Raw genomic sequence first — 21608 nt, 5'->3', positions numbered from 1 at the left:
TTACCAAAGAACATAATTCAATTCTAATTTCTCCAGAGAAAATAAGAAGATTCCACTTCAGTTTTAAGTTCACCAAGACATAAAAAATTTAAAGTTCAGTTCTAAATTTTTCCGTAGAAGATATGAAAAGTTATCCTATGATTATGATTATTTTCTATGAAGATAAAAAGTTTCACTTTAATTTTAAATTTTCTTAAATTCAATTCCGACTTTTCTCATTGAGATGAAAAAATTTAAAGTTCAGTTCCAAATATTTTCCCGGAAGAAGAAAAGTTCAACTTCGATTCTGAATTTTCTCAATGAAAATGAAATAAGTTATTGATCAATTCTATTTTCCCAAAATAATATAAAAAGGTTCCACTTCAGTTCAGATTTTTCTCAAAGAGATGAAAAATTTTTAAATACTATTCTAATTTTTCATAGAAGATAGAAAAGTTCAAGTTCTCTTCTGAATTTTACCAAAGAACACACTTCAATTCTAATTTCTCCAGAGAAAATAAAAAGCTTCCACAGATTATTTTCCATGAAGATAAAAAAAATTTTCCATAGAAGATAGGAAAAGTTATACTATGATTGTGATTATTTTCTACGAAGATAAAAAGTTTCACTTCAATTTTAAATTTTCTCAAAGAAGTGAAGAAAAGTTCAACTTCGATTCTGAATTTTCTCAATGAAAATGAAATAAGTTATTGATCAATTCTATTTCCCCAAAATAATATAAAAAATTTCCACTTCAGTTCAGATTTTTCTCAAACAGATGAAAAAATTTTAAATACAGTTCCAAATTTTTTCATAGAAGATAGAAAAGTTCAAGTTCTCTTCTGAATTTTACCAAAGAACATGATTCAATTCTAATTTCTCCAGAGAAAATAAAAAGCTTCCACGTCAGTTTTAAGTTCACCAAGACATAAAAAATTTAAAGTTCAGTTCTAAATTTTTCCATAGAAGATAAGAAAAGTTATACTATGATTTTGATTATTTTCATGAAGATAAAAAGTTTCACTTTAATTCTAAATTTTCTTAAATTCGATTCCGACCTTTCTCAAAGAGATGAAAAAATTTAAAGTTATGTTCCAAATATTTTTCCGGAAGAAGAAAAGTTCAATTTTAATTCTGAATTTTCTCAATTAAAAGGAAATAAATTATTTATCAATTATACTATCCTAAAATATTATAAAAGTTTCACCTCCTGTTCAGATTTTTGTCAGCGATGAAAAAATTTAAAACTTTGTTCCAAATTTTTCATAGAAGATAGGAAAAGTTATACTTTGATTGTGAATATTCTTCATGAAGATATGGAACTCCACTTTAATTCTGAGTTTTCTCGAAGAAGTGCAAAATTTATAAGTTCTCTTCTGAATTTTCTTAGAGAAGAGAAAAAAAGTTAACTCAATTCTTAAATTTAACTTTGAAAATAAAAAAGCTTCCATTTCAGTTACCAATTTCTCAAAGACATAAAACATATAAAGTTCAATTCTAAATTTTTCCTTAGAAGATAGGAATGGCTATACTATGATTGTGATTATTTACCATGAAGATAAAAAGTTTCACTTTATTTCTAATTTTTCTTAAATTCAGTTCATTCATCTAACCACCAAAAACAATTCAGATGAGAACTTGAACTTTTCTATCTTGTAAGAAAAATTTGGAACAGCATTTTAAATTTTTTCATCTCTGAGAAAAATCTGAATTGAAGTGTAAAATTTTATATTATTTTAGGAAAATAGAATTGATCAATAACTTATTTCATTTTCATTGAGAAAATTCAGAATCGAAGTTGAACTTTTCTTCTTCCGGGAAAATATTTGGAACAGAACTTTAAATTTTTTCATCTCTTTGAGGAAGGTCGGAATTGAATTTAAGAAAATTAAGAATTAAAGTGAAACTTTTTATCTTCATGGAGAATAATCACAATCATAGTATAACTTTTCTTATCTTCTACGGAAAAATTTAGAAGTGAACTTTAAATTTTTCATGTCTTGGTGAACTTAAAACTGAAGTGGAAGCTTTTTATTTTCTCTGGAGAAATTAGAATTGAATTATGTTCTTAGGTAAAATTCAGAAGAGAACTTGAACTTTTCTATCTTCTATGAAAAATTTAGAACAGTATTTTAAATTCTTTCATCTGTTTGAGAAAAATCTGAATTGAAGTGGAAATTTTTATATTATTATAGGAAAATAGAATTTATATGTGTACACACACAAAAACTCACACACACACAAAAGATTAGACATTCACACACCTAAACTTACACACACAAAAAAAACTAAAACACACACAAAAACTTACACACACACATAAACTTACACGCACACACAAACTTGCACACACACAAAAACTAACACACACACAAAAAATTAAACACACAAACACAAACTTACAAAAACACAAACAATTACACACACACAAAAACTTACACACACACAAAAAATAAAACACACAAAAAAAATCAAACACACATAAAAACTAACACAAACACAAAAACTTACAAAAACACAAAAACTTAAACACACACAAAAAAAACTTAAACACACACAAAAACTTACACACACAAAAAAAAAATTAAACGCACACAAAAGATTACACACACACACAAAAAATTACACACACAGAAAAAATTACACACACACAAAATAGAACAAACGCACAAAAAAAAACTTACACAAAAAAAAAAAATTACACACATAAACAATAATACAAACACAAAAAATTACACACACACAAAAAATAACAAAAACACACAATCTTACACACACACAAAAACTGACACACACATAAAAAATTATAAACACAAAATCTAACACAAAAAATAACAATAATACAAAAACAAAAAAATACACACACAAAAAAACATACAAACACACAAAAACTTAAAAACACAGAAAAAATTACACAAAAACAAAAAAACTTACACACACAAAAAAACTAAAACACACACAGAAAATAAAACACACAAAAAAAATTACACACACACAAAAAATAACGAACACCCACAAAAATTACACACACAAAAACTAAAACACACTAAAAAAAAAATAAACACACAAAAAATAAAACACACACAAAAACACATACACACATAAAAAAACAGACACAGACACACTTACACACACACACACACACATAAAAAAACACACACACAAAGACACAAAAACACAAACAAAAAACTAAACAAACAATAAAAAAAATACAAACACACACACAAAAAATAACAAACACACAAAAAAACTAACGCAAACAAAAAAAATTACACACACAAAAAAAATAACAAACACACGAAAAATGACACACATAAAAAAAATAAAACGCACACAAAAACTAACACACACACACAAAACAAAAAACAAAAAATCAATAATACACACACACACAACTAAATACACACACACAAAAACTTACACACACACAAAAAAAAAACTTACACACACACAAAAAATTACAAAAAAAAACACTATTACACACACACAAAAAAAAAAATAAACACAAAAAATAAAAAACAAAAAAAATAATTAAAAAAAAAAAAAAAGAATAAACAAAAAAAAAAATTACACACACACAAAAACTAAAACAAGAACAAAAAAGATTACACACACACAAAAAACATAAAAACAAAAAAAATAAAAAACACACAAAAAAAAAACAAACACACATAAAAACAAAAAAAAATTACAAACAAAAAAAAAAAAAAAAAACACAAAAAAACTAAAACACGCACAAAAAAACTAACACACACACAAAAAATTACACACACAAAAACTTAAACACACACAAAAACTTACACACACACAAAAACTTATTACACACACACTTACACACACACAAAAACTTACACACACACAAAAACTTACACACACACACGAAAAATCAAAAAAACAAACAAAATAAAACACACAAACAAAAAAACACACAAAAACAAACATACACAAACACACAAAAACTTAACAAAAAAACAAAACATACAAAAAAAAAAAAAATTAAACACACACAAAAAAAAAATAACCAAAACAAAAAAAAATAAAAACAAACAAAAAAAATTACAAAAAAAAAAAAAATTAAATAAAAAAAAAAAATTAAATACACACAAAAAACTTACACACACAAAAAAATTTCATAAAAAAAAAAAACTTACACACACACAAAAAATTACACAATCACAAAAAAAACTTACACACACATTAAAACTTACACACACAAAAACTTAAACACACACAAAAACTTACACACACACAAAAACTTATTAAACACACATACACACACTAAAATTTTATATTATTTTAGAAAAGTAGAATTGATATGTGCACAGACAAAAAAACTCGCACACACACAAAAACTTACACACACACACACACAAAAAAACTCTAAGCTAAGACTCTAAGCTAAAAACTCTAAATTCTTAGCTAAAACTAAACTAAACTAGAACTCTAACTGAAACTTAAAGGTAAAACATCAAACTCTTAACTAAAATTAAACTAAACTAGAACTCTAACAAAAACTCGAAGCTAAGACTCTAAGCTAAAACTCTAAACTATTAACTAAAACTAAACTAAACTAAAACTTCAATATAAAACTCTAAGCTAAAAACTCTAAACTATTAACTAAAACTAAACTATAACTCTAAATGAAAATCATAGGTAAAAAAATCAAACTCTTAGCTAAAATTAAACTAAACTAGAACTCTAACAAAAAAAAACTCTAAGCTAAAATTCTAAAATCTTAACTAAAACTAAACTAAACTAGAACTCAAATTAAAACTCTAAGCTAAGACTCTAAGGTAAAACACCAAACTCTTAACTAAAACTAAACTAAAACTCTAACTGAAACTCAAAGGTAAAAAAATCAAACTCTTAACTAAAATTAAACTAAACTAGAACTCTAACAAAAAAAATCTAAGCTAAGACTAAGCTAAAACTCTAAACTCTAAATAAAATTAAAATAAACTAGAACTCTAACAAAAACTCTAAGCTACGACTCTAAGCTAAATCTCTAAACTATTAACTAAAACTAAACTAAACTAGAACTTCAACAAAAACTCTAAGCTAATAATCTAAGCTAAAAACTCTAAATTCTTAACTAAAACTAAACTAAACTAGAACTCTAACTGAAACTCAAAGGTAAAACATCAAACTCTTAACTAAAATTAAACTAAACTAGAACTCTAACAAAAACTCTAAGCTAAGACTCTAAGCTAAAACTCTAAAATATTAACTAAAACTAAACTAAACTAGAACTTCGACAAAAACTCTAAGCTAAAAACTCTAAACTCTTAACTAAAACTAAACAAGAACTCTAACTGAAACTCAAAGGTAAAACATCAAACTCTTAACTAAAATTAAAGTAAACTAGAACTCTAACAAAAAGCGGCGCATCCTTGCGGCGCATCCCTGCGGCGCATCCCTGCGGCACATCCCTGCGGCGCATCCCTGCGGCGCATCCCTGAGGCGCATCCCTGTGGCGCATCCCTGCGGCGCTCCCCCCGTCCCGCGGCGCATCCCCCTGCGGCGCATCCCCATGCTGCGCATTCCTGCCCCGCGGCGCTTCTCGGGCCCGGGGGACCTTTGAGGACCGGGGGTAGGGCCTCTGGGGTCCGGGGGGGGGCGCTTGGGGGGGCGGGGGGCCCTTGGCGGCCCCGAGGAGGGCCTTGGCGGGGCGGCGGAGGGCGTGGGGGGGGGGGGGGCTCTATGGGAGCTGGGGGGACCTTTGCGGACCGGGGGCTTCCTTCGGTGGTTGGGGTGGGGGATCGGAACCCTTTGGGGTTGGGGTAGAGGACCTCACAACACTGTTCAAATGGAACTTGTGTATTATAACGACCACAGAGTTTCACCCTCAAATTCTCTTCTAAAACCTTTCCTAAAATCTTCTTTCAAAATGTCTCTAACTGTTTCGCCGAAATAATCCCATAAAATGGATAAAACGGTTTCGCCCAAATAATCCCTAAACGTAATTTCAGCGTGTTCCTTTTGTTTGGCATCTCTGCGCTAACGCATTTCAAATTTCTAGGAAACCCTTTCCTACGTTAATCTCTTCATCTCATAAATTTTCCTAGCTAAACTATTAGGGTTTCGTTAGAATATCAATTTATCTCTCCGACTTAAAGCTCCGTGAAGCCGTATTTAAAAATAGAATTTCTATCTCTTTAGACTCCCGCATAATTCCAAGATAACAAGTGATGTCATTTATAATTCCTGCCACTAAAGATCAATGAAGCCCTATTTAAAAATAGAATATTAATTTTTCTCTCTGACCTAAAGAACGTTTATCCCTCAGACCTAAGATTAAAGAAGCCAGAGTGTTTCTTAATTTCCCCTTCGTGAATCAATAATTTCCCCGCTGATTATGTAAATCAATTCCCCTAGCGATTATGTAAATCAAGTTACAGACATAAATCATCCATATAACAGACATGAAAAACATCAAATAAATCGAACAACACACATAACCATCCTTGAAAACAGACATAAATGTGAGAAAGTTCATGTTTTTCAAATTCTCACTGACAAAAACCATAAAACATCAATAATTTGATGTTGACATCCATAAAAACATCAAATAAATTGACCAACACACATAACCATCCATGAAAACAGACATAAAAGTGAGAAAATTCCTGTTTTTCCAAGTGAGAAAATTCCTGTTTTTTCATTCTCACTGAGAAAACCATAAACCACGTGGTGGGGTCCGGAGTAGCACCCCCCTCTCTACTAAGGAGAGGATCATACATTTTTGGACTTAAAAACACTACCATTTTATTTTCGTTCTTTTCCCCAGATTTAACGAACAAGCTAATCAGTTGTATTTTGGCATTTACTGTGGTGAAAGGCAGGTCGAATTCTACCTAATCTTAACGAAAGCTCTGAATAGAATATTACCTGATAATAATAAAAATTCATTTCTAACTCACTAACAGAATGAAAGCACCGTTTGAACAAATGAAAAACAAATAAACACACTAACTAAATCCAGAATAAAACCGACTGTGCTTTAAGTTATCTTTTTTCTCGAAGGGTTGACAGCCTTCGAAAACATAGTGTCTAACCTTATTACAAAAATGTTGCTTCTTAAACATAAAAATAAAGGAAAAAATTTGTTTCATATAAACTGATGTTTTTCATTTTTTTTTCTTCTGGATTTGTCTTCTTCATCACAGGGTGGAGGAGTTACATATAAGTTTAAGGAATTTTAAAGCTTTGTATGATTGTTTGTAGAGACATGTTTGCGCAAGCCGCGTCTTTCGTCCTTAGTCGAAATTTTGTGACCAGGACAGCTTCAATACTTTCTTCTTCAATCTGATCCACTTTTGTGTCGTAACATCACTAATCTAAGAAAATATTCTGTATGACTCTGTGTTCGAATACGAAAAGTAGAGAACCGATTTGGTGATTTCTGTCAGATTTGATAAGACTCTTTCATGCCGGAACTTTCGAGTATTATTCTCCACATAAATTGTGTAGTTATTTTTTGTATGGACCATTCGATTATTATTGTGTGGGAATAGCTTCAGTGTCTTTATCGCTGCTGTAACATAGAAAACTAAACACCTTTTTTGAAGAGTACTCCCATCCTCAGACGTTATTTAACCTCTCTGTATTGATGTTGCAAGAAATTGTGAACACTAATCTCCTAGAAAAAAATCTTTTAGAGATCGGATAATTACATTGGTTTATGCGGTCCAACCATCATAACCTTTTATTTATTATAGTTTTAGAAAATCATATCGACCCCTATTTCACTATAGCGCATTGTTTAATATAGGATCAGTCAAACGAGCAATTAAAATTATTCTTAGACAAGTTCTTTATAAAATATTAAAAAAAATTTACACAGCCTTCGAAGCGCCCATTTTTGAGAACCATAACTGGCCACTGTCACTGCTGTGTTTTCAACTGTGGGAAAAGAACACCCTATCCCTTGGCCCTTTTTAGACTTTTAAGCATGGCTGGTTGCCCTAAATTGTGCTTCCTTACAATCTAGCTGGGACCGAAAATAAAACAGTAGGTTTTAGAATGGGTTGAGGGAAGAGCTTACAAGAAAAGATTTACAGGAAGTGAGAAATTGACGGGAGGAAGTAAAGAGTGATATTCTAAATGAAAAAGGGTAAGGGAGGGATTTGCACACATGTTCTTGCCCACGGCAATTAGTACCAATCAGAGGGCATTTATGTCGTTGGTTCAGTTTTTTCAATGAAAATCCCCCCCCCCAAAAAAAGGAATTTTCAATGAAAGTCTTCTGAAAAATATATTTTCACAATATAGGGGAGGAGGAGGGGGTTACAGAGGAATATGCTCAAAGTTTGTATCCTTACCCTCGATTTTGTTCACTAATACAGGATGTAGATAATGATAAAACAGTTTTGTACCAACGGAAAATGTATAGCCCATAGAAGAGAGCAATAGACCATTCAACTATCTCTTTCTGTCATTATAATGACTCATCGGCTGCACTTTATCTTTTTTACGGAAATGTATCGCCAGCGTCAGTAGGCTACAAGATTCAATCTGGAAATCAAAACGTCATCTGATAGAGTAGCCACGAAATTCAAGTCAGCTAACACTATCATACCAATGTTTAACATAGAAAATAACAAAGAAATCTAAACGGAAGATTTAAAACCAGTAGTAAATTCGATGTTTTGATCTTTCAATGATGATCCATCTGCGTTTGGTGTCAAGCTCTCTAAAGATTTTTTGGCCTCATAGCTCCACCTTTGGAACCCGGTTTGGAATTTCGGTCCACTTTTTCAGCATTTTCTCATTGCTCTGCTAAAAACTAAAATTAGCTGAAGATAATGTGTTCATGGTATTGAGTAAAAAAACAAACATTTTATCTCGTTCTAAAACATGTCTGTGTTTGAATACTTCAAAAATATTTAAGTAGTAAATACAAATCTTTGTAGGGAAAAAGTATTCCCGCATATTTTAAATTTTCTGGATAGTGCTGAATATGGACTTTTAAAATAGGATTCTAAGCTTTTGTTAGGCTGGGGGAATCTTGACAGAATAAGAAGATTAGCTAGCTTTATATTGGAATGGTAGCATGATTTAAGATTATTAAATATACCTTGGAATTAAAAATGGCTGAAGAGAGATTCTTCATATTTGCTTTAAGACTTACATAATGCACGCAAAAACTTACACTACGGAGGTCTTAGAATCATCAGTGTCATAGAAAGGGTTATTTGAAAGCAGATAACTTAGGCTCCGTAGCGTGAGCCACTTAGCTTGGGTGATAAAGTGGTAATGTGATACCAATATTATACGCTGGGCTACTGTTATCCTGTCGGGTTTGATAGTTAGAATAGAGGTTGCCTATGTTTAATCATTCTTGAAAAGCCGACCTAGGTATACCAAGCATTCCTTGGTAATGTTAAATTGTTCACGACTGTTTTCATCCATCCCAAAAACTCAACCTGCCAAAACTGCCTGGAAAAGCAGCTCTCATCCCTCAAGGGAAGGGGACAGTCACAAATTATTAGCTGCATATTACATTTGATCTCCAGAACCAGCACTAGTAAGAAACCTTCTTTCTCTTACCTAAGATTGCTTCTCAAGGGATCTATTCTTGCGGAAAGGTCAGAATTTTTAGTTTTCATAAGGATTGACTCCTGAATGCGGTTTTGGCAGTCATTACTAGCTTTGGTACATTCAATCTCAGCAGCAGATATAACAAACTACCTTATTTCTGGATTCCCTGTCTCAGGGAATCCACGAAAAAGGGGTAACGACTACCTACAAACCTTAAAACCATAATCATCCTTTACATCAAGGTTTTTTAGTTCATAATCTACACAGCAAAATCAATAGAAAATGTGTAGAGAGCCAAAATTCTGCACCGGGCTGGACTACAATGTAATGCGATTTATTTAAGGTCGAGATTCACCTAAAACCGAAAGTTGCCCAAGAATTTTTAGCTAGCATTAGGCCTATTCTGAGTAAGATTTAGTTTATTCGCTAATTCAGGACGGAAAATAAGACTCTTTGATTGGCTGGCCTTAGGCATAATAGCTAAGTTTCTTAAAAGTTCTTTCTCAAATATTCTAATTTTATCAATAAACATGTCTTTCTCAAGAATTCGACTAGATCTTATATGAATAGGTCTGGTCCAGTGATGCCAAACGTGGTACAATTGTACAATTTTGTTACATTTCATCTCTACTGGTACAATTTAGCACAATCCTACAAAATATGGTAAATTTTACAAAATTATGGTACAATGTGGTACAATGCAGTATTTTTGTACCTATGTTTGTATTTTTTCATCTACAAATATTTTATTTCACCTTTGATCTGTTCAGCATAGTCAAGAAAAGAGACGGACAAGCAGTCACCTATTTTCCTTTTTTCGTCAACAGACGTTTAACTTCTGGCGTCCAAAGGTCGACAAAAACATCTTTCTGTGTATCTAGTCTTACCGATTGAATATGAAGCTATAATGACACTTGGACATGATGGTTGGGAATCTAGTGGAATAAAAAAAAGCCAACCATCCAAGGTGAATATCCTCAGTTTGAAAATGTTTATTAATGACAAAGGAGCCTGCTGAGAGAAATTAAAAGTAAGTAGAAATTCAAAATTTCTACTCGAAAAAATTCACTCGAAATTGAGTCAAGGTCTAAAGCTAGGGTATAGATTTGATACATTAACAAACATATATTGTTGTCAGATATTGAATAATCGTCCCATTCTTTATATTTGAGTCTCTTAACTAAAATGGCTGCTGACCACTGTGTTAGGTGAATGTTGTGAACTTGAGTGCCTCTTCTCTTCTGAATGAGATAATATATGGTTTCAGTCTAAATTTGATTATTCAGATTCTGCAACAGGAAAGGTGTCCTATTTCAGGCAAATTGCAGACTCATGTAAATATTGGGCTGTACCTGTATCAGTGATTAAACTTAAAAAAAAACAAGTGTTTTCAACTGAAAGTAAGGAGCAACATTAAAACTTAAAACGAAGAGAAATTATCATAGACAGCGCAATCGTGCTGCCTAAGTAAAGAACGATGTTGGCACAATGTTTTATCTTTTTTTCCTTTAGACCAGAGCACTTCGTATCGACGGAGTTGTCGTAGAAACTTGGAAAATGGCTCTTTCGATTAAAAATTGGAATGGCTAATGCCCTTTTTAATAGTGGAAAGTGATTGGAGGGCGACTAATCACCCTCCCACACCCACCCTCCCATTTGTCCATTATGTTCAAAACTAAATTTTGCCTTTAGATTAAATCAAAATGAACTGTGTAATGCTAATTCCCAATAAGGCATCTCAGCAGTATTCCAAGAACGACTGAGGGTTTTACGTTCAAACTTTCGGGGCTACTTGTGCTCTTAAAATTTAACCAAATCAAAATAGCGTGAGTGTATCCAAGCTATCAAGGAAAGTAAGCAAAATTTTTTTGCGAATGGTATCAAGTTTTCTAATTCAGGTCAACTAGAGGAGTTATGAAGCTAAATTAAACATTACTATTTGTGTCCAGATTTTTAAAAGGGTGTATGTTGTTAAAAATTGCTGAAAACTTTTCTCCGGCATACAAATAACAGGCCAAACTAATAAAGTCATTAAAAAAACGAAAAGATTTAAACTGTTATTTTCTTTTTTCCAGAAAAGACTATGTCAATATAAAACAAACAGAAATTAATTAAAAAAACTTTTCCCACAAAATAGGCTTTTCAAAGAAAAGTAAAGAACTCCATTAAACAAAAAATGAGCAAAAATAAAATCAAATTATCTACCAAGCATGAAACTACCACAAATCAGCATAGATAAATAAATGAAACCCAAAACGAATAGAAATTACAATAAATAGCCTAGTCAAACTCAAAACGAGCATAACACGAAAAGGGCTCAAAACCCCTATGCAATCCCAATGCCAGAACGTATATCACACTTTACTGAAAAAAAATACAAATGAATGTGCATTGTCAGTTTAGTATAGATATACTGATACTTAATAATCAGAATGTTAATATTATTTGATATATTAAAGTTATAAAAGTAAAAACATTAATATTTTTTTAGTAAAGTGAAAGTTATGTTCTTACCTTGGGAAGGCATGGGGGTTTTTAAACCCAACTCATGTTAATTTCTGCTCGTTTTGAAGTTGAAAAAGTTTGCTAACGTTTGCCAAGATTATAAATGGTCATAAATGGCCAAAAATAACGAAATCTGTTGGCCTGTAGTAAAATGTTTCTGTTGTGATATATTTTACTCCGAACAATTTCTTCAAGCACTGTCAGGACTAATGTACTGTATTAAAAGAGAAGGAAAAACAAAGGAATGGAGAAAGAAGGTGAATAAAAATGTCTTATGCAAAATTTTCATAGATAGTACTTTACGTCACCGATAATCCGCGAGTTACGCGAAGCGTAACATACGAAAGAAAAAAATTTGGGATATGGTTAATTTTTTTTTGTCTTTGGTACATTTTTCACTCAATTTGTGGTACATTTTGTTTTGAGGTGTTGGTAACACTGGTCTGGTCTAATCATTTATAAACAAATGGGTATTTATTTAGCCTTGGGACACCTGATAAGGAGACAGTTCTTACTTTAAAATATGTATAATGATCCTAGTTCTTATATTATCCAACGGGAGAACCTTTATCATCAAGTCTTTCCTCTAAAAATCCTCAAAAGAGAAAAAGTTTCCAAATATCACCACGTTTTTAATTCCATGCTTAAGTCTTATTAATTTGCCGCTCTAAATTGCCGCTAATTATAGATAGCGTTCATGCCGGTCTTTTTAATATTTTTTTTTAAAAGAGCAGTGGCGAAGGGCGAATAGCAGTGGCGTAAATACAAAATATTAATAGCAGTGGTGAAAATCAAAATGTTTTATTTTCGGCGAAAACCGAAAATACAAAATATGCACGGCATTGAAAAGAAATGAAATAATATAAAAAAAAGTTGAAAAAAAGTTAGGTTAGGTTACAAAAGATGCACGGAATTTTTTTTAATGAGTTTTTTTTTTTAATGAGCACTGGCAAAAATACTGTTTTTTTTAATGAGCAGTGGCGAAAATTTCATTTTGATTCACAATTTCTATAATTTCAATTTACCACTTCTTTTTCTTTAAACACGTTTTTTGACACACATGCTAAACGCTATCTATAAAGTTGTTATAAAACAACTTATTTTGTGGCAGTTTACCGCAGCATTTTCAAAAGACTTAAGCAACGTGGTACTTTTAGCATGGGGTTTGGAAACATTTCATTTTAAGCTTAAAAAAGAAGGATTTTTAGAGGAAAGACTTGGTGATAAAGGTTCTCCTCTTTGATAATATAAGAACTAGGATCATTATACATATTTTAAAATAAGAATTCTCTTCTTATCATGTCTCCTTATGAGGTGTCCTAAGGCTAAATAAATACCAACAAATGCCCAAACACTATCTAATCTAACCAAAGATAATCTTCTAGTTTAGCCACTTTTGCTATCTTGAAAAGGGGTTAGGTAGGGAAATGAAACTTTCAGGGATGGGTCTACAGACTAAATTATGTCCTAGGAAGGTAATTTGAAATACCTTCACCCTCTAGAGGGTAGTGACCTTTAAAAATCTTTGTTTTATAAAAGTTAAACCTTGCAAAATAAATCTTCTGCTTCAATGAAGTACAGCAAAACTGTTTTCAGTTTCACAGCTTTGCTCAATCCCAATTTATGAGATTGCATATATCTACAAATACATTTCCTAAATTTAGAAAAAAGCTCATTGATATGGCTTACAAATCTACTCAAATAACAGGAATGGCATTTTCAGAACTAAAACCAGAGAAAAAGAGAGCAATAACGAAAATTAATGTAAAATGTTGCTTTGTTAAAATTTCAAGAGCACTTTCAATTTGCACTTTGGAGTGAAATAAGGTCCATGCTGGATCTGTTATGCTCTGCATGAATGATGGTAGGCCTAATTTGAAATGTCACTGTGATATGGGCCCAGTGATGTTGCATTAGTTGATAGCTAAGAAGGACAGACTGTCCCACTTATATTCCCATGGCTTGTTGTTCCACTCTTTGTTAAGTTTTGACTTGAAGGAGGCACTAGTGGGTACAGTCATGATTTTGTCTTGAAGGTTATTCCAGTTGCTGGGAATATGCTTGGTAAAAAAGTTTTGGCACATTCTGGTCTTCACTCTTTGCTTTGCTAGCTTCTGCAAGTGTCCTCTAGTGTTGTGTTGACATGAAAGTTTTGTGAGGAGGGTGTTTTTTGGTTGACTATTATATTTGTAGGTCAGCATCATATCACATCTGTGAAGTCTGAAGACCAGTGTTGATAGTTTTAGGTGCTCCAGTCTCTTATCATACAGCATATTTTGCAGGCCTGTGATGCATTGGTTGGCATATCTTTGAGCTCCTTCAGTTATTCTGGTGTTGTGCTTGTAGGAGGGGGAGGTCAGACATGTCCTGGAGTCCAAGAAAAGCCTAACAATAGCTTTGTAAAGTCTCAGGAAGACAGTACAGGAGTGACTGGTGATAGTGCATTTCAGCAGGCCTACACTTGAATTGGCTTTTGACACAACTTGTTGCCAGTGCCTGTGGAACTTCAGTTGTTCATCAGCAAGTACTCCCAAGTCTCATTCTTCATGACTGATTTGTAGCTGAATATCATACTGCAACATCTGATCATGAATGGTATGATGGTGATGATGATTGTTGTTGCCATAATGGAGGACACTGTCAATCAATCAATTTATTAATTTACTAATACACTGTATTTATTGATGTTGAACTTGACCAGCCATTCACTGGTCCACTACTGGATTCTCTGGAGGTCTGATTGCAGGCTTTGTTGAATGGCTGGTCCAAAAAGCTTGAAGTCATCAGCATAAAGCATGATATTATTTGTAGCTTCCTTTGTCATATCATTTATGTAAAGGAGGAAGAGGGTGGGGCCTAGGACAGTACCCTGAGGAACTCCACTGATGACATCACATGGTTTAGAGAATACTTTATCACCATTATTGGTAAAAAATTGGACCTGCTACTCTTGGTCTGTCAGGAAATTCATCACCCATCCTGCTACATCAGTTTGTATGGCAATTGCCAATACTTTGGGCCTAAGGTATCTGTGGTGCACCTTGTTGAACACTTTAGGAAGGTCAAGCAAAATGAGGTCAACAGGTACTCCCCTCTCCAAAAGGTCAGTGATGATATTGTAAGTTTCAAGTAAGTTGGTCTCCACCAACTTTTCCAGAATAGTCAGTGTAATAGTTGGTGTAAGTTACAGGTATAGACTTGTCAAGTAGGCAAATTCCTTGGACTTAGAAATCAGAAGAGGGTTAGCATAGAAGTTTGGCAATATATTCCCAGAGTATGTTTTGGCCCTGAATTCATTTAGTTTAGGTTTCATTTTCCTAACCTAACCTCTTCCCAAGATAGAAAAAGTTACTAAACTAGAATTTTACCCAAACCTAGCCTAATTTATCACTTTGTCTATTGATATGTTTTTGTGAGAAATAATTAGATGGCACTGATGGTGTTTAATTATGTACATAGATTATTTGAAAACAGACAAAGGCAGTCAAATCCATGTTTATTTTTCAGAATTTTGTTAAAAAAAAGTTATACAACAGTGAAAAAAGTGAAGATAAAGGTTCTCCCCCTGCAAAATGTGTTAACTAGGATTATTCCCCATATTATGCAGTATATCAATAGCAGCAGTAGTATTAACATATTGCCTTTTGGTCAGTTGAACATTCCTTTTGTAGAGTCCTGGAAGTTCCAACTGAATACATTAAGCCATTGCAATGAAATTACTGATATATCCTTGTCTACAACTGTTTTAAGCAGTGTTCCCCAGATGACCATTCTTTGACCAAGTCTCTTCAACTTATATAAAAATGATAGACCCAATCTTCTCTCAAACCTCCTCACTCTTAATACTGATGATTGAAAACTTGTTGTTAAAGCAGCCATACCCTGTGAACTGCAATCTATCCAAAAGGACCTTGACATTCTTGGGACTTGGGCTGATACATGGCTCCTCTCTTTGATTGCTGATAAATGCATTGTAATCCACCTTGGCAATCATAATACACATCAGCAGTACCATCTCCAAGGTAATCCCCTTTTTGCAGTCTCTGAAGAAAGAGATCTTGGAGTCATTGTTGATCATCAACTTAAGTTCAGCACCCATGCAAATCTGTATTGTTGTCTGCCATCCAATCTCTTGGAATGATCAAAAGAACTATCTCTAGCAGACACCCAAGTGTGTTTATGAAGCTCTACAAGGCACTAGTTTGCCTGTGCCTAGAGGTTAGAATGTCCCTGGTGTGGCCCTATTTCAAGAAGGGCAAAGAAATGCTAGAAAGAGTCCAGCAAAGAACAACCAAAATGATTGAAGGCCTCAAACAAATGCCATACAAAGAGCGTTTATGTCACTTTAAGCTTCCTACTCTTGCATAGGCCTACTGGAGGAAACATGGCAACATGATAATGACCCACAAAATTATTTTCAAAAATGTTCTCCCTAGTCTCCCAGAATGTTCTGTGACTAGAGGGTATTCCAAGAAAATCTTCAAGAAACCTTCCTTTTCTGAGAAAGAAGCCATTTCTTCTGCCAGTGAGTAACAAACTTGTGGAATCAACTCTCCAAAGATACAGTGGCTGCTGATTCAACAGGTGAATTCAAGCAAAATCTTGACAAAGTCATAATGGAGCATTTCAAGGAGGAAAATCTGTAAATTCGCCCCAAGCTGTGATTTAAGGTAATATCCTCCTGATAACCTGCATGTTCATATACCTCTTGAAATTTTCATCTTAATGCTTGTATAACCTTACAAGTAGTTGCATTAGAAGCAGTAGTAGTAGTAGCAGTGATAGTAGTGTTAGTAGTAGCATGCACATATTGCCTTTTGGTCAGGTAATCTTCCCATTTAAGCTTTCTCTGAAAGTTCCAACTTAAACCCATATCAATTTTTGAGATATGCTCTTTTGACAATGTACATGCACACATCATCTTTTTATTTAGTTAAAAATTTCCCTCAATATTGTAAATGGAGTAGTGTGGTAGAAGTAGCGGTGATACTTGTAGTAGTAGTGGTAGCATGCAAATATTGTCTTTTTGATCATCTCCTTTATCATTTTCTGAAAGTTCCAAATTAATTTACTCAGTCAATCCTGAGTTACAACCTTTTGACAGTTCAAATACACATGATGTTGTTTTTTTTTTTTCTAGTTCAACACTCTCCTCAACATTTTCTGAAAGGCTCACCTGAATGGTCTTTGTCTTTTAGGAAAATAAAGTTCAAACATTCACACCTTTCTTAATAACATAATTTATTTAAACAATGAACAAACTGCTTAATTTACAGCCCTGTGGACTGTGGGGAAACAAACATCCCCAAAGACATAGTTACTAGACCTTTCAACAAAGCTGAAAAAATATCTCTTAAAATTTTGATTGGATGTATTCTGTTGGAATGATAGGCTAAGGGAGGGGGCTGGTTGCCCTCCATTCACTTTTAACTCTTAAAAAGGGTACCAGAACTTCCAATCAATTGAGCCCCATCCAATCTGAGGTTTACACAACTACCCTATCCATAGGAACTTAATATGCCCTTGGGCTTAACTTACAACCCTTGCCCTTGGGGAGTAATGTCCAACCTGAAGGCATTGTTATATGTTCTTTGGACTATTTTAAACAGAATGGCTATCTCACAACTTTGATCTGATGCAGTTTGGGAAAAGAAGGTGCCAGGAAGAGGGTGGGGGGTTGTTGCCCTCCATCACTTTTGACTCTTAAAAGGTAACTAGAACTTTACATTTCCAATAAACAAGCCTCCTCTAAAGTTCGCACATCCACCTCCTCCATAAAAACCATTTATTCCCAAGGAGCATAACTTACAAGCCTTGCCCCCAGATTCTGGGGGTTGTGTCAAGCCTGAAAGCCTTTTTATGTGATCTTTTGACTATTCTTTGAACAACTGGCTATCTCAAATTTCGATTGGATGCATCTTGGGAAAAACAGGACATGAGGGGGGGCTGGTTGCCCTCTGATCACTTTGACTCTGAAAAAGGGCCCTGGAACTTCAGATTTTCAATACCATGAGCCCGCTCCCAACTTTATACAACCCCCCTCTCCATAAAAACCTTATATGCCCCTGGTGCATATCTTACAATACTTGCCCTGAGTGATTTGGGGGTTGTCATCCTCTAAGACATAATTACTGGACCTTTTAACTAGGCTTAACAAAATAGCTATCTCAAAATTTTGATTGGATATGTTGGAGTATGGCTTTGAGTAAATTAACATGAGTATGGGGGACAACCCCCATGGGTTCTCAAGACCAGAACATAATTTGAACTTTACTGAAAAAAATGCTTTTTAAATATTTTCACTTTTTTTACTTTAAAAAAAAAGAAATATTAAAACTTTAAGGACTAAAAAAATATTAAAACTTTAAGGAATGTATATTTATTAAACTGACAGTCCATGGTCATTTATTTTTTGTCTCTATGATGTGCAAATTATGTTCTGGCCTTGAGAAGGCATGGTTGTCAGGCCTACTACTCATGTTAATTTTTGGTCATTTTGAGTTTGACTTGGTTATGTATTGTAATTTCTTATCGGTTTTGGTTTCATTTAATTATTGATGGTGATTTTTGGTATGTTTTATTTTTGGAAGATTAGTTGACTTTATTTCTGCTCATTTTTGGTTTAATTGAGCTTTTTACTTTTCTTTGATAAACTTGTTTTGTGGAAAAAGTTTTTTAAATTAATAGAAAAAAAGAGACACATTTTTTAGAGTGTTAATTTATGTGTAAATTTACAGTTGTCAACATAATTTAACTCTGATGAAAGTGAATACATTCATTTGATGCATTTTCTTATGCTCCTTCATAGTTCAATGATTGTTTCTTTGGGAAATTCCATTTTTTTTTACCCCAACAGGTAAAACAATCAATGGTAATCAAAAGTTTAAAAATATGTTCCTTAAAGAAACTATCTAGTGAGAAAAAGTTGCCATTTGGCTGTTGATTCAGGAATGATAATTATTATTTTTCTTAGTCTTAATAGCTAATTGTTATTTTTAAGTCAAATAAGTAGAAATTTTTAATAGAGCAAGAAACCTCCCAAAAATTTTATTAGTTTTTCTATGACACCCTTGGCCATATATGAACCTTTGCTTTTTTTGTGAACTTACCATTATTTGGTGTTTTTTTTCCTCATCAGTGATGGGATTGTAATATTAATCACAGCTAGTCTGAAAAAAGTACCAACCTTTTATATAGGCTAGGGCTATATCTGGTCCAACTAGGGGCTGGGATGTAATTGTAATGGAAATGATTATTCTATTTAAAACAGCATTGATTAGGTAATCTAATGAGTATATTTTTCTCGGTGGCCGGCATTTAAAGTGCAGATTATGTTCTGTTCTTGAGAAGACATGGGTCTTATCAGCCCAACTCCTTTTAATTTTTGCTCGTTTTTAGTTTGACTCGGTTATCTATTGTAATTTCTGTTCGTTTTGAGTTTAATTTATTTATTAATGGTGATTTGTGGTAGTTTTACACTTGGAAGATAAGAAAAGTAAATTCATAGAATCTGACGAAGCCTTCGTCCGTAAAAACTTAAACAATAAGAAGTTGTTTGTTCCCAAAGCGAACTATCCTTTCAAAGGAAATCTGAACCTTCTTAAACTTTTTGATGTCATATGTTTTTAGCTTAATCTTAATGATTGTTTGCCCACATTTATTTTTCTTCTTCAATTTTTTTTTTTAATTTGGTGTTCACTACTGCCAAAAATTTGCAGAAGATCAAATGGAAGTCTTCAGCAAAAATGGATTTGCGTTTTTTTTCTCAGTTTTTAAGAGACTTATGTTGCGTGAATTCCTCCTTTTCCCGTTCCTTAGCACTTTTCAACGAAACTAAAAAAATACTCAAATAAAATTCTCAAATTTGGAAACCTTATTTTCCACAGGGGGAGGGCAGGGGGTATTTTCCGTGGTGGGGATTTTCCGTGGGCGGGGTTGTAAACGCATAGAACCTTTTTTCTCTTGATTTCTGTCCTAGAAGCAGCATTACCCAATTTATAATGTAAGTCACAAGTTAGATGGAAAAACAAAGATGTGCACCATTCAATGCTGTTTCTAAAAACAACATATCACTACCATTGCTAATTACATCCCAACTCAGTCCCCTAATTGCACTGAATATAATTCAAGTACATGAAAGTTTATTGATTGTTTTTTTTTCAGATTTGCTTTATTATGCTTTGTAAACTAACTATGGATGATAAATATCGACACAAAATGATGCAAACCCATTAAGTCTGCAAACTTTAGTATATAGCCTAGGGTTATAGGCAACCCCATTAGGAAGAGGGGAGGCTGAGACATAATTGTAAGGACAGTTAGTCTTATAAATGGAAAGAGTATAAGGGAATCTAATGGCACTTTTTTTTACTATCTGATTTCTGTTGTACAAGATATGATTCAGCCCCATTAGGACGAGGTTGGGGGGGGGGCACAATTGCGATAGCAGTGATTCTTATATCTGAAAAGAGCATTAAAAGAAAATTTATCTTTATTTTTATTTCATTTTCTGATTGTCAATAAGGTATGTCTTAAAAATAAAAGTGCCAGTCTTAAATGTGCAATAGAAAGCAAAGCTGCCTTATAAAACGTACTGTGGCCTATATTTACTAAAAAAGACAGTAAATTGAAAACTGACCATCCGGATAATGTCCTTATCAGCTCATCTTTATAAACTAACATAATGATTGCATATAAATTACAGTTCTTGATTGATCTTCATTTAATAAAGATATTTATAATCAAAGTAAAGAAAATTAAGGAATTTGAATGTTATTACAAAACTATGAGTGGTATAATCTGAATTCGAGACTAAGACCACTGATCATACTCTCTCTCTTCTTTTAGCCTGAATTCCTTGGCCCGAATTGTAGAAAAATTCTAATTTTGTTCCAACTTAAGATCTATTTTGTACCTAACACTATGTTACCTAACAGAGTGCCTTCAATATTTCCCTGCTGGTTAGATTTGAATAGATAGGTCTAAGGTTGAATAAAATTTTGATTAGCCAACATCATACTGCTTCATGATAAAATTTAGCTAAATTTCAGAGTTGGCTAGAGACTGTTTAAAAGTTAAATTAATTTTAATGCTTAGTCAATGATAGCCCATTGAAAAATTCAATTTGGTTTTAATTTTTAGTTAATAATAGCCAAGTAGAAAGCTTTATTTTCAGTTTTTAGCTGTATAGAAAAGAAAAGTAGGCTTTGGAATTTAAACTTAAACTCTGACCAACACCATACACCCTTTCTATCATATTAAACAAGATAGGTGTTGTAAACATCTTTGAAGTTTGTGAATATAACCTAAGCATATACTTGGGCTATGTGTGCAATAGCTGCCGTCAACAAAATACCCTACAAAACAAATAAAAAGAAAAACAAACTTTCTAAATAATCTCATTATTGAATACAATTTTAAAACTAAAATCTTAAAATAAATTGTGAAATAGTCTCAGCCTCCTAATCTCAAATATGTTCAGCCAAGACTCTTGGCTGAACATATATGACATCAGAGTTGCTGAGACTCATTAAAAATTCATTTTATGATTTTAGTTTAAAAATTGGATTTTGTTGATAAGATTG

At 33.0% G+C, this 21608-nt stretch overlaps 1 protein-coding gene across 1 annotated transcript in view; it reads left to right on the top strand.

The window, feature by feature from the left end:
* LOC148943773 (adenine DNA glycosylase-like) overlaps positions 1–21608 on the top strand; it is a 149246-nt gene that overhangs the window by 87649 nt on the left and 39989 nt on the right. The window lies entirely within an intron of this gene.

Source organism: Artemia sp. Qi Xiang Cuo, chromosome 15, assembly GCF_049724085.1.
Source record: "Artemia sp. Qi Xiang Cuo chromosome 15, ASM4972408v1, whole genome shotgun sequence".
Classification (NCBI taxonomy): domain Eukaryota; kingdom Metazoa; phylum Arthropoda; class Branchiopoda; order Anostraca; family Artemiidae; genus Artemia; species Artemia sp. Qi Xiang Cuo.
Note: the sequence above shows the minus strand (reverse complement) of the source record. Positions and strands in the feature narration are given on the sequence as shown.